Source organism: Balaenoptera musculus, chromosome 1, assembly GCF_009873245.2.
Source record: "Balaenoptera musculus isolate JJ_BM4_2016_0621 chromosome 1, mBalMus1.pri.v3, whole genome shotgun sequence".
NCBI classification, from domain to species: domain Eukaryota; kingdom Metazoa; phylum Chordata; class Mammalia; order Artiodactyla; family Balaenopteridae; genus Balaenoptera; species Balaenoptera musculus.
The window spans coordinates 20,376,938-20,385,463 of record NC_045785.1 but is presented as its reverse complement, the minus strand read 5'-3'; the positions used below and the strand labels follow the sequence as shown (position 1 = coordinate 20,385,463).

Genomic DNA, 8,526 nt, shown 5'->3' with positions numbered 1-8,526 from the left:
CCTGCGCCCGCCCCAGCACAACCACACACACACATGCACGTGCACGTGCATGCACACACACACAGTGAACTCATGGTCTCGAATTAAAAATGGGACAGGAATGCTGCTTCTCTCAGGAAGACCTCTTGGATTGATCTGGGAAGTTTAAAAACCTTCCCTAGCCCCACTGCTCCTAGGGAGTGAAACTTCTCATTGGTCAGATAATTGAATTATGCATAACATTGTCATAATAACATTGACTGAGGACCTTCTCTGTACCAGATATTAAGCTAAGAGTTTTAATGTTACCTTTTTTAATCCCCAAATAATTTAATAAGTTGGATATTAATTTAGTATCATCTTTATAGATGAGGGAACTGAGGCTCAGAGAGGTAAAGTAACTTGCCCAAGACCACACAGCCAGTAAGTAGCAGGGCCAGGCTCAAAATCTAGGTCTTGTGGCTCGTGGGCTCTAGAGCACGGGCTTAGTTGCTCCGTGGCATGTGTGATTTTCCCGGGCCAGGTCTCAAACCCGTGTCTCCTGCATTGGCAGGAGGATTCTTAACCACTGTGCCACCAGGGAAGCCCCTATCCTGACTTTTAAAAGCTTAGATTAGTTTGGGCTGTTTTGAACCTTGTGAAGATAGAATCAGACAGTATGTACTCTTTTGTTCACCATTCTTTGTGAGATTCATCTATGTCTTTACATGTGGTAGTATTTGTTCATTCTCACTGCTGTATACTATTCACTATGTGACCACACAACAATTTCTTTATTTGTTCTGTTGATGGACATTGGGGTTGTTTCCAAGGTTTTGCTACTACAAACAATATTGCAGAAAACATCCTTGTATGTAAATAGATCTATAGATCTGAATACCTATCTATACTTATCTAGCTAACTATGTATATCTTTCTGTCATCATCTTTCTAGTTTTTTGATAAAGTAGATTCCTCAGAATACAACTGCTGAGTCACATGTATAAATATATTACATTTTGATTTTGTCAAATTGCACCCCCTCCCCCAAGGTCAAGAGTAGTGGCAGGGTCCATTGCCCTATACCTTCACCAACCTTGGATACTATTAATCTTTACTTTTTGTCAACCTGATAGAGGAAAAATCAGGTTTTATTGTGGTTTTAATGAGATTTTAAAATTAGTGAGAACCAGTGCCTTGTTTTGTTTGGTTTTGGTTTTGGGGAAGGGGCATTGGCATTTATTCTTTTGTAAGTTGCTTTTTTATAGCCTTTGCTTGTTTTTAGAACGTTAATATGTTATAGCTATTGACACGTGGGTTTCTTCTGTTTTCTCCCAACGGTCACTTGTCTCTTAATCTTTGTTTATGGAGCAACTGCAGGTTTAAATATAGTTTGTTTTCCGCCTGCTTACTGTTTATGACCTGGATCATCTGAGCGTGTGTGTGGCAAACCCCAGGTTCAAGCTGGTGGGGGTGGAGAGCAGCAGGCCGGGTGGGGTGGGGAGCTGGCCCCCAAGACCCTCTGGGGTACAAGCACTGGAACATCAGGGTCAGCACTGAGCCCTGGGCCTTGAGTTTGCCGTGAGCTTCCTCCAGCCCCTTTCCGGGTCTTCCCAGTGATGCCCTGGCCTCTCTATCAGTGAAGAGAGTCTCTCGCATAGCCCAGGGGCCAGGCGAGGGTCAGGGTGAGTCAGGGCCAGGGTTAATGGGGCAGTAGAGGGAGAGAAATTTTAAGAGCAAGGGCTAAGCAGCCCCAACGCTCTGAGTTCAAATCCTGAACTCTGTGAGTTCAAGGCCTATCTTAGTCTGCTCGAGGTGCCATAACAAAATACCACAGGCTGGGTGGCTTAAACAATAGAAATTTATATCTCATAGTTCTGGAGGCTGGGAAGTTCAAGATCAAGGTGCTGGCAAGGTAGATTTCATTCGGAGGCCTCTTTTCTTGGCTTGTAGATGGCTGCCACCTTGCTGTGTGCTCACCCGGCCTTTCCTCATGTGTGTGCATGAAGAGAGAGGGGAAGCAGGCTCTCCTGTCTTAAGGGCACTAGTCCCATTGGACTAGGACCCCAACTCATGACCTTATCTAACCCTAATTACCTTCCAAAGGCTTCATCTCCAAATACCATCACATTGGGGGTTAGAGCTTCAACATATGAATTTCAGGGAGACACAAACATTAAGTTCATAGCAATTGCCCCAGACTATTTCCTAGACGTGTAACCTTAGGCAACTTACCTAATCTCTCTGTGACTCAATTTCCTTATCTGTAAAATGGGGATGATAACAGTATCGACCTCATGAATTAATAGATTAATTAATAGCGATAAAACACTTAGAAAAGACTGTGATAACCAGCCTCCAAGATGGTCCTCAATAATTCTTGCCTCCTGGTACTCATATCCGTGTGTGGTCCCCCCACCACTGTACTGGGTTGACCTGTGTGACCAATAGAATACAGCGGAAATGATAGTGTGAGATGTCTGAATCTAGGTCATCAAAGACATTGCTACTTTTTACGGACCCTCCCAAGTCGGTCCCCAACATGGGTCCTTCTACCTGGTGTTGTTCAAGCCAATAGAATGAGACCGAGTTAGGTTCGGAAGCAAAGGAAATCTTTACTCTTTTTTTTTTAAAATAAATTTATTCATTTTATTTATTTATTTTTGGCTGCATTGGGTCTTCATTGCTGCACGCGGGCTTTCTCTAGTTGCAGTGAGCGGGGGCTAGTCTTCGTTGCGGTGTGCAGGCTTGTCATTGCGGTGGCTTCTCTTGTTGCCGAGCAGGGGCTCTAGGCGTGCGGGCTTCAGTAGTTGTGGCACGTGGGCTCTAGAGCGCAGGCTCAGTAGTTGTGATGCACGGGCTTAGTTGCTCCGCGGCATGGGGGATCTTCCCGGACCAGGGCTCGAACCCGTGCCTCCTGCATTGGCAGGCGGATTCTCAACCACTGCGCCACCAGGGAAGCCCAAGCTTTACTCTTTGATCAAAGAATGGAGAGGTGCGAGCTCCCGCAAAGGCTGTGGGGTGGGCTGCTCTATAGGGTTCTTGTCAGCAGGGGTGGGGGTGGAGTTCTTGTGGGTCGGGGCAGCTGTGCTGGTCAGGCTCCAGATCGCAGTGCCGGGCGCAGTGTCTCTGCACACAGCCTGCTGCCACCATCCTGAACTGTAGCGTCGTGAGCAGCACTTCTGCACGTGGCCCTGCAGAGCTGATGTGTCAGCACAACCATTTCCCACTAGGAACTCTGGTCTAAAATGTCGAGTGCAAGGCCTCTGCACGTGGCACCCTGTGAGCAAGTGAAACTACACTAAGCACAAAGGAAAAAAAACAGACTTTATTTTATTACCCAGATTCTATTTTTATTCCCCAGGAATTGTTCATGGACTTTGCTGGTGACAAATCCCTCCTCTGTCTTCTGTCCTGCTCCTCTTTCTTGAGGGGCGCTGAGGGGCAAAGAGGTCCATCTTCTGCAACTGCTTCCTGCTGAGTTTGGGCGTCATCATAACCTCAAGAGAGAAGCAGAATTTCTCCTCAGCTGCCTTTAGATTGTCACCAGGCCTTAGCCCTGACTGTTCATGTCCCTGAGCGACCACCATTGGAAGTTTTATAGATTCTAACCTTTTGGAGACAAAGAACACCAGACAATTTAAGATACATGGCTCAAATATCAGCAAGAGGACAAAGGTTATTATTAAGGGGCCCAGGAAAGGTAGAAACCAAGTGACACTGGGGAGGGCCTGTTTCACCTGCTGCATATTTGTTGGGCCAGATGAGGCTGCCTGGCCTGTCTGCCAAGTTGCTTTTCCTAGTAGCCTGTGTGCACTTTCTTCAATCAGGCCACTTGCATTAACATGAAAGCAACTTGACCTATTGGCCAGCGCACAGACCCCTCCCTGGTCAGCTAACAGATAATCTAGGGCAATTCGGTTATCTAGGGCCATAGCAGCCAGTGAGCCAACAGATTTTTGTATAGAGTTTAAGGGTTTGTCCTGCTTCACATGTCAAATTTTTTCTAATAAGTTGAAGTCGAGTCCAGTCTCGTTGGCCACTGTTGTACTGTGGCTGTTATGTTTTTTACATTGACAGCGTTATATATGGTTCCCCTGGCCAGGATCACTAGCACCCTTATGAGTGCAATGACTCCTGCAATTAGTAGTCCTGTGACTCTTCTGGAATGTCGTGGCTTCTTTCTATGGGTAATGGTCTGATTGTAAACTTTGTTTTTTTTTTGATGGGGACCATTTTTAAAGTCTCTATTGAATTTGTTACAATATTGCTTCTGTTTTTTTACGTTTTGGTTTTTTGGCCACTAGGCATGTGGGATCTTAGCTCCCCGACCAGGGATTGAACCCACACCCCCCTGCGTTGGAATGCGAAGTCTTAACTACCGGACCGCCAGGGAAGTCCCCCGACTGTAAACTTAATTAAAGTTTGGATCTGGTCCCACAGTTCTTATGGTGACATATCCCCTCTAAGCACTGAGATGCCCAGCCCCACGCTGAGTTGGGGGGCTTACCCAAGAACATGTATCCTCTTCGTAAGTGCACCAGCCGTGTGTCATTGGTTTGAATCTTTGAAGGGTCAGTGCTCTGGTTTTTCATCCATGTAAGTATATCCAGGGTCCTATTAGGGTACCCAGGTACCAAACTCGACTGTTTTCCCTCGTTGGACTGCCTGAGTCACATAATTGTTGGTGCTATTGACCCCTAAGTGTCACAGCTGGGACCAGCTGCGACTTCAACTTGTTAACAGTTTACCGCCTGCTGGGAAGAGGGTGCTATTTAATGCTTCCTCCTTGGTTATTGGGGTTCCTCTTAAATATGTCTGACGGTCCTTTCCTGTTTCAGGTTGGGCGTGACAGATCCAACAATCAGTGAAGTTCCATACTTCCTGAATACCTCTGATCATGTTATAGAAGAAAGTTTTTTGCCATGGGGCGACAGTGGTGAGGACGTTTTAATTCCCCAAATGGGAAGTATAAATTGGAAGTATAGGGCCCTCATTTTGCAAGCACTGGGGTAAATGTGTCTGTGGAGGGGGGGCAAAGAAGACTCAGCACGATGGCAGCAATTACCAGGGTATCTTGTGTGCTGCCAGTTTTCCAGGTTTTTAGGTTCACCCAGTCTCCTGGCTGGAAGGAGTGTAGGGCCAGGTCAGTGGGTGTAGGAAGCACCTGGTTACCTTATTCGTTGACAGCTTTCATGGTTTCTCCTACCTGGAGGGCATACTTGAGTTGTTCCATTTCATGGGGGCTAAGGTGTCCCTTCTCTCGGGCTTGGGAATGGGTCTACCAGACATGAGTTCAAATGCACTTAACTTTAAACTTATCTCTTGGGGTTAACTGAATGCAGAGCAGGGCAATCAATAGCAACTCAACCCAATTTTCTCTGGTTTCCTGACATAGCTTGACTAAGGCCCATTTCAAGGTTTGATTGGATCTCTCTACTTTCCCTGGTGATTAGGGCCTCCAGGCTGAGTGCAAGGTACATTTTATGCCCAAGGCACCCGTTATCCCCTTTATCACTTGAGACACAAATGCTGGACCATTATTGTTTTGTCCAGGGAGGTTTGTCCTCAGCTATTAACATTATCATCTTGTGCCCTTTATCTAAGGGAATACCAGTCTCCAATTTGTCTCCCATTAGGTGGATAGTAGCCTCCAATTTGTGTAAAATATTTCTTCCTAGCAAGGGTATAGGGCATTTGGGGACATACAGGAAAGAATGGTGGGTGAGCATGTGTGCATCCAATTTACATTCTAATGGCTTTATGAATGCCCATTCTTGGGCCTTCCCTGAACCATTTCACATTTTACCCCCATCATTTTACAAGTCTTGTGACCAGTTTTCCCTGATCTGGGGTTCAGAACCAAGTAAGTGTCAACTAAGACTTCAATAGGCTTTCCCCTCTATGTGCAGTGTCAGCGGGGCTCCTCGGGGGTCAATTGGAATGCCAGCTTAGGAGCCCCCTGGCCTGTCTTTCTTCATCTATTTGGACCATCTGCCTTCGAGGGTAGTGGCCAGAATCTGCCATTTCTGCCCCCCTTCAGGGGTGGCAAGGACATTCTCTCTTCCAGGGTCCCTCTTTTTTACATATGGCGCACTGATTGGGTCCTAGTTTCCTTGGCTTGAGATAGCCCCCTTGGTAGGGGCCAGGGGTCACTTACTGGAGTTGAGAGTCTCTGTGGGCAGTTAGTCCAGATTCCTGTACTGACCAGTTGACATTGGAGGGTAATAACCAGTAGGTGGGTTTGACTCTGGGCCTTTTTATCCTCTGACTTTTCTTCCTCTATAGCTCTGTTATCTTTGGGGAGTAGTTCATAGGGCTCCCCAGCCCACTTCAGAGAAACTAGCACTGACCAGAAGAGGTCAAGTTACTGCTCACGTACCTACTTTGGGATCCTTTTGCACTCAGGTGTCCCTGGAGCCTTTTCCTGAACTTGGATTGAGTGTCCTTGTTCCATTTTGTCAAGCATCCTCATTACATGGGCCTTTTCCCAGTCTCACCTCTTGGCTCACAGGGCTGGCCACTTTCCTTTATCAAACTGAAATGACTATAGAGAATGCTATTGTTGACCCCTGGAGGTCGACGAGGAGAACAAAAAGCCCTGGTGCAGCCACACTGCCTTGTACAGGGGCCAAGAGGTGCACTACTGGCGAGACAGTGGGAAGACTCTGTAGCTCCCCCTTGTTCACAGGTCCCCAACATTCCCCGGGTGTCTGGTACGGAGAAAAAACCAGTCAGAGCATATATACACTACGAAATGTAAAATAGCTAGCTAGTGGGAAGCAGCCGCATAGCGCAGGGAGATCAGCTCGGTGCTTTGTGACCACCTAGAGGGGTGGGGTGGGGAGGGTGGGAGGGAGGGAGATGCAAGAGGGAAGAGATATGGGAACATATTGTATATGTATAACTGATTCACTTTGTTATAAAGCAGAAGCTAACACACCATTGTAAGGCAATTATACTTCAATAAAGATGTTTTAAAAAAAAAACAAAACCAGTCAGAGGCAGTGGGCAGACATGCACGAGTTTCAGTCTCCAATCCCCAGTGATGCCACAGTGTGACCCCCTCAAGGGGGCGCAGTCCAGATGACTCAGTGCCGTGCTGTGTGTGCACCACACCCGGTATCAGTGTGCTGGGCAGAGTTACACCGAATTTGACTGAAGCCTGCTGCAGTTCTACCCTGTCAGAGTGAACTCAAAGATCAGAGTCAGTCATTCTCAGGTGGACCTCCCAAAGCCTCCGCCATCCTCTTGCTGGAGCCAGGGCAAGTTCAGAGCCTTGTGGATAGGTGCAGGTTAAAAGGGCATGGTGTGTCCCATCCGGGATGCCAAAATTTTGTTACTGACCCTCCCAAGTTGGTCCCCAACAAGGGTCGTTCAGCCCCAATGTAGTTCAAGCCAATAGAACGAGACCGAGTTCTAAGACTGAGTTTGGTTCAGAAGCAAATGAAAGCTTTATTCTTTAATCGAGGAATGGAGAGGTGTGAGCTCATGTTCTAGAGCACACGCTCTCCTCAAAAGGCCATCAGCAGGGCTGCTTTACAGGGTTCTTGCCCGCAGGGAGTAGGGGCAGAGCTCTTGTGGAAGAGGTGCAGCTGTGCTGCTCACAGGCCCAGATCGCAGTGCTGGGTGCAGCATCCCTGCACAGGGCCCACCACTACCATCCTGAATTGCAGTGTCGTGTGCAGCGCTTCTGCACACGGCCCATCGAGCTGAAGTGTTGGGCGCAGCCATTTTACACTAGGAGCTTTGGTCTGAAGTGGCAGGTGCAAGGCCTCTGCATGCGGTACCCTGTGAGCAAGTGAAACTAGACTAAACACAAAGGGGGAAGAAAAAGGTTCTTTTGCGGGGGAAGCCAGACACCATGCTACGAGGATGCTCAAGCAGCCCTGTGGAGAGATACAGTTGCTGGGGAACTGACACCTCCCACAAACTTGCCAGCCATGTGAATGAGCCATCTTGGAAGTGGATCCTCCAGCTCCAGTCAAGCCTTAAGATTAACTGAACTGTACTCCCAGCCAACATCTTCACTACAACCTCATTAGAGACACTGAGCTGGAACCACATGACAATACTATTGACCTCATAAGTTAATAAAGAGCTGCTCTTGAATTTCTGACCCACAGGAACTGTGTGAGATAATAAATGTTTATTATTGTTTTAAGTTGCTAATTTTTGTGAAAATAAGTTGTGCAGCAACAGATAACACACAGACCATGCATGGGGTCATCCGTAGTAACTGTTCAATAAATGTCAGCCAGTATCAGTCCCCTGACAGAATATTAGCAACAACGTTTGCTGAGTGTCTGCCACTTGCCAGATGTGTGCCATGTGCCTGGGCAAATTGAATCCCTCCTCTGCACCATGAATTTTCAGCAAGGGGTAGAGTGTTGGCAACAGTCACCCAGAACCCTAGACTTTCCAGGCTGGAAAGACCCAGAGATACCTTTACTCTACCTAACTCTCATTTTACAGATGAGAAAACTGAGGTACAGAGGTTAAATAATCTGCTCAAAGTAACAGAACTGAAATGTAGAGGAGCCTAAACTTGAACCCAGATCCATTAGT

At 47.1% G+C, this 8,526-nt stretch overlaps 1 long non-coding RNA gene across 1 annotated transcript; it reads left to right on the top strand.

Annotated features, from left to right (window-relative positions):
* Positions 1-4,822: 4,822 nt before the first annotated feature.
* Positions 4,823-8,122, top strand: LOC118904108. The gene is made up of 2 exons (XR_005021930.1): positions 4,823-4,927; positions 7,796-8,122. It is a non-coding gene; the product is annotated as an uncharacterized LOC118904108 (long non-coding RNA).
* Positions 8,123-8,526: the final 404 nt, after the last annotated feature.